This window comes from Henckelia pumila, chromosome 1, assembly GCF_033568475.1.
Source record: "Henckelia pumila isolate YLH828 chromosome 1, ASM3356847v2, whole genome shotgun sequence".
NCBI classification, from domain to species: Eukaryota; Viridiplantae; Streptophyta; class Magnoliopsida; order Lamiales; family Gesneriaceae; genus Henckelia; species Henckelia pumila.
The window spans coordinates 108,013,729-108,022,847 of NC_133120.1; the positions used below are offsets into that span (position 1 = coordinate 108,013,729).

The 9,119-nt window shown below is 35.2% G+C and overlaps 1 long non-coding RNA gene across 1 annotated transcript; it reads left to right on the forward strand.

Moving 5' to 3' along the window:
- The first annotated feature begins 5,037 nt into the window (after positions 1–5,037).
- On the forward strand, positions 5,038–8,838 carry LOC140875733 (uncharacterized). The gene is made up of 5 exons (XR_012148578.1): positions 5,038–5,262; positions 7,086–7,148; positions 7,240–7,353; positions 7,510–7,584; positions 8,511–8,838. It is a non-coding gene; the product is annotated as an uncharacterized lncRNA (long non-coding RNA).
- Positions 8,839–9,119: the final 281 nt, after the last annotated feature.

The window sequence follows — 9,119 nt, forward strand, 5'->3', positions numbered from 1 at the left end:
ATACCAGATTGTTGTTCATCTCTCTAGAGAAGATTTGAGAATAAGAATAGAGAGTTTTTTGAAAGGAAGAGAATAATGAGACGAGATATGGGAAAGGGAAAATAATGAGAGAAAGAGAGGAGAGTTTGAATGTAAAGAGGGTAGAGTGACGAGAAGAGAGAGATAAAAGTTTAAGGTAATAATGTTTTAAAATATATAATTATATATAAGAAAAATTGGGGAAAAGTGAGTCCTTTCTAATTTATTTAAGAAAAGGGATTCAACTCTCGATTTACGATATTGTACTTTTGTTTAACTACATATATTTCATTATATATTTTAAAACATTATTTAACCCTAAATCTTTCTATCTATCTTCTCGTCACTCTCTTATCTTTCCCTTCAAACTTTCCTCTTCTTCCCTCGTTCTCTTTCTTTTTCCAGATCTCGTCTCACTATTCTTTTCTTTCAAAAAAATCTATATTCTTATTCTCAAATCCTTTCCAGAAAGATGAACAACAATTTGGTATGTTTTTTCAAATTATTTATTTAAAATACAAAAAAAACGAACTGAGAAGACCCAATTGGTCTGACCCGTGCTTGGTCAGACCCAAGCACGTTCTTGGGTTAGACCCAAGCTTTGGTCAACCCTTGGGCACCCAAGCCTTGGGTCGACCGAGGCACGGTTGTTGGTCGACCCAAGCTATTGGGTTATTGCTCTTTGGGTCGACCTAGACACGGTTATGGGTCAGACCCAAGTGCTTGGGTCGCACAAAGCATGGGTCAACCCTTGGGCACTTGTGGGTCGACCCAGGCACGGTTGTGGGTTGACTCAAGCTATTGGGTTATTGCTCTCTGGGTCGACTCAGGCACGGTTTTGGGTAGACCCATCTAATAGTTGTCTCTTTAATTGTTTTATCGCATTTATTTTTGTATTTTGCAGATGCATTTGCCAACAAAATTAGGTAAGAATGTAATTTTCCGTGTCAAATTGACCGTGGAGTCGAGGTATAAAGAGACTGCGAAGGAGAAGATTCATCAGTACCTGAACAACGAGGAGAGAGCGACGTTTTTTGAGCAGTCTCCATTTGGTAATATCGTTAAGTATCACCGAGATTTTAATGTCAAATTATTTGGTATCTAATTCATAGGCAGATAGGTTATAACAACAGTGATGATTTTGGATGGTCGTGCGCAAGAGTTCGGTTAGATTTTCTATGTTAAAGCATTGTTTAATAACCGGTCTCGATTGCGGTATAGAGCCGATAGATTTACCAGAGGGAGGTGTTTTTGTCTTCAGACATTTTGTTGGTAAGTCTCAGATTTTTCTCAGTGATTTGAAGGTAAAGATCAAAGACGTAGGGCAAAATGAGACCAAGGGGATGGAACTGGAACATTTGAAGATAGTTTGTCTTTATTTTTTATTTTGCTGTGCTCGGTGGGGAGTAGTAAAAAAAGCGTGAAGATTGATTTTAGATGGCTAAGGCTTATAGATGATTTGGATAGGATTAATATTTATTCTTGGGGTAGAATAACCTAACGTGATGTCGTCAGATCTTTGAAAATGGACATTTTAGGGAGATATACTTCCCTTACCGAGGCACGGGGTTGTAAAGAAGTTGATGACAGCTTTTTTTTCAGTGGTTTTGTGTTGCCTCTGCAGGTATATAATTTTTTTAATTTTAAAGTGATTTTGTTTTTTTATTTATAATAATAACATTGCTTGAAATTTATGTTACAGATAATTTCTTATGAATATTATCCTAGTGTGACACAAAAGTTTGGCCATAGAAGAGATGTGGTGGACGGTTTGATGTTGTCCAAGATGTTTCAATGGATAACTAACACATGGCCCTCAAACCGTACCCGTCTGATGTTGATGTTTTGTGCAGTCTTTAGTGTCTGTGATATACATATAAGTAATATGAATTAATTTGATATAGCAACTGTTATAAATTTTTAATTTATCTGATACGATATTAAATAAATATAGGATTGTGTTGGATGTTTGACTCACAATCCTAGGGAGCTCGTGTCATCGTATTATATGACTGGTGTATTTGTTGATTCTGCACCAAGTGCTGTCACCACTCGGGTACTAGAGCTGTGGAGTCAGGGCCAAACTGTTATATATAGCCAACACCCTCTCGAGAATGATGTGGAGTCTCCCCTAGTCCAGCACACACCTTCTTTTCAAGATGGTTCCCGGCACCCCTTCTATTTGTCATTAGATCCAGCTCTAGCACCTCTTCTGCCGAAGCCACTAGCTCCAGCTCCAACACCAGTTCTCTCATTCGTACAGGTCCACGAGTCCACTTAGGACTCAATCCTTTTCGCCGTCCATCACCACTGGAGCATCGTTTGAGTGCATTGCAGGATAATGTTAAATCATCGTGTATAGAGATGAGAGCGTGCAGGAGGAAAATTGAGATTGGGTTTTGATGAGTTGAGATCGATTTTGGTGGAACAGATTAGAGTAGGTTTGAATGAGATCAGGTCTCAGAGCAATGCATGATCAGAGAGATTATAACATGATCTATTGTAGAAGACAAAAGAGGAAATCATCTATACTTGAGACAGACGTTGGTGAGTAATTTTTAATTATGTTTGAATAATAGAATTATGTAATAGAATTGTCTTTATAATTTTAATTTTTTTGATGTATGTTATTAGGTGTGGATCATAATATGGTCAGGGAATTGTTTCCCTATAGTAGCCGAGCTGAGCTGCCAACTATACCAGAAGAATCCTAGGAAGTTGAGTTAATGCAGTTTTTGACTTATATATTTATGTATAGTATAATAAATAATCAACTTTATATTTAGATATCAAGTTGACTCCTGATGCGGTCATGTCAAGTGGCGAGGCGACCATATCGAGAGGTTGTGACAGTGTGAGGCCATTTGCGGAGAGTGTGACTTTCAATGTAAACGACTTCGTTGGCTCGAGTTAGGGCATCGATGCTCGTGAGTTCGCCTAGCGGAATTAAAGAGTTTTATGACGATTATGACAAGACGTTCTACCGGTCCATGGTACGTGATTGCAAATTCGCCCTTCACGATTTGTGTAAGCATTTACAATTCGTGTATATTTGTATAACGCTTATTTTTAAACTTTAAAAACATATTTTCTAATCAAATGAAGCACATGTGTGAAGCTCTCCGGGGATTGCTCGAGATTCAGTTGCGACATCCTGAAGTGATGTCACCCGCTGCTGCATAGATAATTCTATTGGTCGATGTCAGTAGACAGTAGTGACTGAAGATGAAAATAGATTTTTTTAACACAAATCTTGTGGGGTGGTTAAAAGGATTGATCCAGAATGACCCTTCGTGTCATGTGAAAAGACGCAACTAATTCTCATCCCTGTCCAGAGTGATGAGCGCTGGTTTTTTTGCTAAAACTCATGGCAGGGGTCAATAAGTGCACTATATTTGACTTGCATCTAAGACGCGATGCTAACTGCAAAGCTCTGGATGAAGACGTACGACCTATACTTATCAATGTTGTTCGTCTGCTATCCCTTGTTGGGAACAATCAAGTTTGAACCATTTGTGAATGAAAATGTATCATTAACAATATCCACATTTTTAAATACATCTGCCTCATTCTTGCAACCACAATTGCCTCATTACTTGCAACCACAATTGCCTCGTTATCAATATCCATATTTGCAACTACATCTGACTCATTATTTGCAACCACATCTACCTCATCAAAAGTTTCAATGATATTATTACGATCCAAAGAAACAATACTCAAATCATCCTAAGATCTTTGATCGTTTTAATTAGTACTGCTCTCATCAATAGTCAATACCAATTTCATGCACATTATCAAATACATCCAGAAAACCAACATGTTCAGTTTCAATCTTTAAGCACCGGCCTCATTTTGGGACAACCAAAATATAAATAAGATTTCAAATCTTGGTCATTCAATATATAAATTGGTTGAATGTTGCACGACAACTCTAGAAGTTAATTCAACCTCAGGTTGACAGTCGTTTATTTTTCCAGCTCTATATAGTTCACTTTTTAAATTTTCAAGTAAAATATCATTATCTACTGGAATAAAATCAAACTTTGCATTAGCTCTTGATTCCGTTTATATACGTTATCTTCATTCGCTTCTCATCTACCATAAAAATGAACAATGATAACTGTAGGCATAACCTACAAAATTCACAAAAATTTTATGAAAATAAAACTATTTTAATTAGTAAAAAATAACAAGAACTCTCCACGGTGTACCATGGTCTACCATTGAGATTTCTGGGTCGACCATGGTCTACCCATGATCTACCATGGTCTACCCAGAGAGTATGGTCTACCCATGGTAGACCAAGAGAGTTCTGGTAGATCATGGTTGACCCACAGATCTCTTGGTCGACCATGAACTCTGGGTAGACCATGGTCGACCCATAGAGAACTCTTGGTCAACCATAATTTAACCAAAATTTCTTCAGCGCTACAAATCACTAATAAAATCAAAGACAACTAATTCCAACACATTATTTTTTTATCAACACTTGCTAAATGAAAAAAAATGACTTGGAGATTGGATTAATGCTTACTTTTAACAAAAAATGAGAAAACTTGAGTTTGAAGGGAGATAAGTTTTTGTTTTCCTTCCAAGACAGATGAATGAGCATTACACGATGTTTGGAATAGATTAGGTCTAATTCACAACTCAATGATCGAAATGGATCTATTATAATATAGGAACAATCAGGTGAAGAGAAGAACGATGAAGACATGTATTTGTTGCGGAAAAATTAGAGCAACTCGCGGCAAGAATCAAATAAATCGATATTGTTAATTAGTTTAACTAAGTAATATTTGATTTTAATTATAAATTAAATGAGTCAACTCCCTTTTTTTTAATAAAAAAATAAGTCAAAGTTTCTTTTTTAAAATTTCTTCCAAACTAATTTTACTTTTTTAACTGATATGTAATTAAACAAAAGGACAATATCATAAATCGAGAGTTGAATTTTTTTTAAATATAATAGAAATAAAATAGAAATGACACCCTTTTCCTCGAGTCCAACGCACCCTTTCACCGACAGTGTCCACACCTGTAATTCTTGTCCTAAACTTTTCTCAAATTTAAAATTCGTTGTTTTTTTCTCATTTGATTCTTCTTCCACTTCATTACTTTGCTTTCCTGCGTAAATTGAATCCCTTCTCATCCTCCGCCAAGTTAGTTGATGGTGGCCCTGCCCTGCAAGCATGAAAGCAAGCGAGTAAACTAAGAGAACAAGTGGCTAGGCAACAACAGGTATGATGTTCTTGTCTTATTTTAACTTTTGAGGAGTTCATTTAAACTCTTGAATTATGGTACGGAGCTGTCATCTTGCTGGAAGATTCGGGTTGTTGGGATGAATTTCATGGAATTTAAAGAAAATAGGGAACTAGTGAGTTAAGATTCCTGGGCTTTTATTATCTTGTTTTCGGAGAATGATGGTTTTTGGCATAAGGTAACAGGTTTAGGAAATCACAGTTTATTTGTTTGTTTTTATGCGTTTGATATGGGGTTTCGCTTTCCTTCTGCGATTGTGTATGACGTACACTCTTGGATGTCATCTGCGTCTCTCCTCTTTGGTATGCTATCCATAATTGTGGCATCAAGAAATTCTTACCAGAAGAAATTTGAATCTTTTTTAATATACAAGGACCACCAGAAACAAGGATATGTTAATGATTTTGGCCTTTCAGGCGTTTTACTACTAATATTGGTGTTAGGTGGATGAGTTATGCCAAGAATAGTTTGTATGTGCTAAGTATCATAACTGACATCCATACTAGGAAAAATCTGAATGGGGGAAGGTCCAGGATTCGATGCCCTGGGATATGTTATGCGAGTGTTGGCGTAGTCATAAAGTACTGTTTGGTATCCGTATGTTATTTTACCTAACAAGGAACTTAATTTTCCTTCATTTTGTTGGAATCCATGGTATCATTTTCCTTCCCGTGGTCACGAAATTTGCTTTTTTCCTTTTTTATAAGTGCGAGTAATGTTAAATTGTTCTTTTTGTGGTCGGAAATTCTTTATTTTTTGATCCAGAATGCGAGGCGCGACTAAAACTTATTTTCGTTGCAAGTTAATGTAGTAGAGAGTTTTATCAGCGTACTTATATCCCTCATACCGCCTTCAAATGCATCATACAGTTGTAGCGAAATGAATTATAATTAAATATCTTTGGGCATTATAGTGCTCTATATATGACCCTTTATGTGATATTATATAAAACATTCATAGTGGCCAGACACAACGTCCATAAGAACAAATTGATATGATATCTGGTGTCCTTTTATTAATTTATTTTGGATACAACTTATTTACCTTTCATGGCATTAGATCCTCAAAATATTTTTTAAAGTAAGCAGTAAGCATGCGCCTTTAAGTCTGTTTTATTTAAAAAAAAAAAAAAAATTAAATTGTTGACTAGTCCTGTTCATTTATCATTCTACGTACAAGTGGAGAAATAAGGTAAGGGCGACGAAGGTGTTAGATGGGACGATTTAATTGACTCTGGGGGTAGCAAAATTTGCAATTTAAGAAAAGAGCAGAAAATTTCAAAATATTTTCATGTGATATAGCCACCTTTTGGACCCTATCAACCTTGAATTTTATAGCATTTATGTGCAATCCTTTTGGACCCTATCAACCTTGAATTTTATAGTTCAAATTGTTGATTATTTATAGCGAAGTTATTTATTTTGATGTTTTTCCTTGATTTTATCTTGTACTCGTTAAATATTTTTTTCAATGTGTGCCAACTGTAATTTTAGATACTTTTCTTCAAAAAATCATGCAAATAAAGAAGTAAGGATGTTCAAAAGGGCATGTTTATATCTTTTCTATGTGAATTTATTACTTCCTCGTATTGAGTTAATGGCACTTCAATAACTCCTAGAATGCCGAATTATTTGAATGTTTTATAACATAATGGGATTACTGGATTGGTTTTTAAAATTTTGATGGAAACTTGACTCGTGGTCTGATCAGATTCACTCTAAATATTTGAATTTAAGCAGATCTGGTTTTATCTCTAGCTTTCTCGAATTTTTTGGTTGTGATCATAAACTTTGAGCACACAGGTTGATGCTGAGCGATCTTATCATCAAAATGCAGTTGCCTTATTGGAGAAACTGCATTCTGAGGTATGCACCTCCTCGTGTTATTCAGGTCAATCTTCAATCATTTATGATTATTATTTTTTACTATCTTTATTTGTTTTTTGTTTAATTTTAGATGATTCTTGAGGAGCGGACAGATTACTTGTCTCTACAATCCGAAAATCCATCGATCAAGGATGATATTTCTCCTGTTAACGAGGATAAAAATGTTTCCTATTTTCTTTGAAAGGCTAGTTACTTATCACTGTTTTGGCTAGTAATGTATGTATTGGGAAGTTTCTATTATGCCATGAATACAGATGAATTTTCTGGCTTTTGTTTCTCTTTCGATTTGTATGCACGCTGTCTTTCCTTGCTTTGGTTCTTGACATTTTTTTGTTATCAGGTCATACACTCCTTCGACGCTCAAGCAGATGGCGATCTAACTCTTGAAGTTGATGATTACGTTGTAGTTCGAAAGGTACCTATTCAATGCTCTCGTGTTTAACATGGTCAATCTATAGTGCCACATGATATTACATCCCTTACTCCGATGCCTGAAGTTTTGCCGGCAGAGACGGAGGGAAGGTGGGGGCAGTGGGGGCAGCCGCCCCCCTCAATTTTTAAGATGAACAAGGGAGTAGGGGGTAGAGGGAGTCGGTGGTGGGGGGCAGGGGTGGCGAGGGGTTTTTGAGTTACTTTTTTCTTTAAAATTAAAATATTATTTCTTAAATAAAGATTAAAAAAGTTAAAAGAAATAAAAATAAACATATTATTGCTAGTTTATATTGAAAAGGAGATTGCTCAAACTTTCAATACTGATTCAATTATTGATGAGTTTGAGGATATAAAAAACGTCGAGTACTATGGATAAACATAATAAACAAGTTAGTAAATATGGAATTTCTATATATTTTTTATTATTATTTGTATTATAAGATTAAAGTAATATTTTTTTGAACTGTTTTGTAAGTTTGATTGCTCTGAATGATCAAACAATAGATGAAACATCGATAATTTTGGCAATTGCACATTGAAGTTTCTATTTTTTTTATGTAAGTTATTTATTTATTATTTGACGTTTTTTTATTGTGTTGAAGTAATATTTTGTCTTATAATTATCATTCTCTCGAAATATATGTGTTTTTTTTATCTCGCCCCCCTATTTGATTTTTTTGGCTCCGTTCCTGTTTGCCGGTCCTGTTTAGGGGAGCAAACAAATAAATTGAGTCGAGTAATACTCATGATCTTTTGTATATTTATTAAGCGTTAATAAATATTAGTTTGTACTCCAACTGGTTTCTATATGTAGAAAGTGATGGTTTTACTTGCATATTAGTTCACAAGATCCAACTCTCACTTCGTAAGCTTATTTGATGATCTTCGTTTGCTTGAATTCGAATTCAGGTGGCTTCAAACGGTTGGTAGGAAGGCGAATGCAAAGGTAACACAGGATGGTTTCCCCCTGCTGATGTAACCAAGGGAGACGACAGCTCCAGCCACTAAATTGTCGGAAAATGAACTTTCACACTGAAAATTCGACATCATGGTTTTTGTGCATGCTTCTATATTTTATTTATTTTCATGCTACACTAGATTGTATATTAAACATGTTCTGGTTATTGCTGGATCCATTTTTTGTCTGTGCTTTTCAAAATTTGTATGATAAATATTGGTGAACTTGGGATGACATGAAATTTTCCTGAGGCTAAGGTTGTCGTTTGTAAATACTAAATATGTCTACTAATGTCTGTCAATATCGGTTAATGAGATCTTATCATATGAGTAATACTCAAAGGTTCAGAACTCAACACATATGTATAAATAATATTATAAGATTGACATGGCAAATAATGAGTTGTTAGACCTCTTATTGCGGTAATATTGATACCATTAAGGTAGGTCGAACTAAATCGTCAATATCATTGTAGTAAAATCTATTACCTATTTAAAAGTGTGAATGAAAGGGCAAAGTTTTACAATTGTGAATTTACAACTTTGCCTTTTTATTCTACA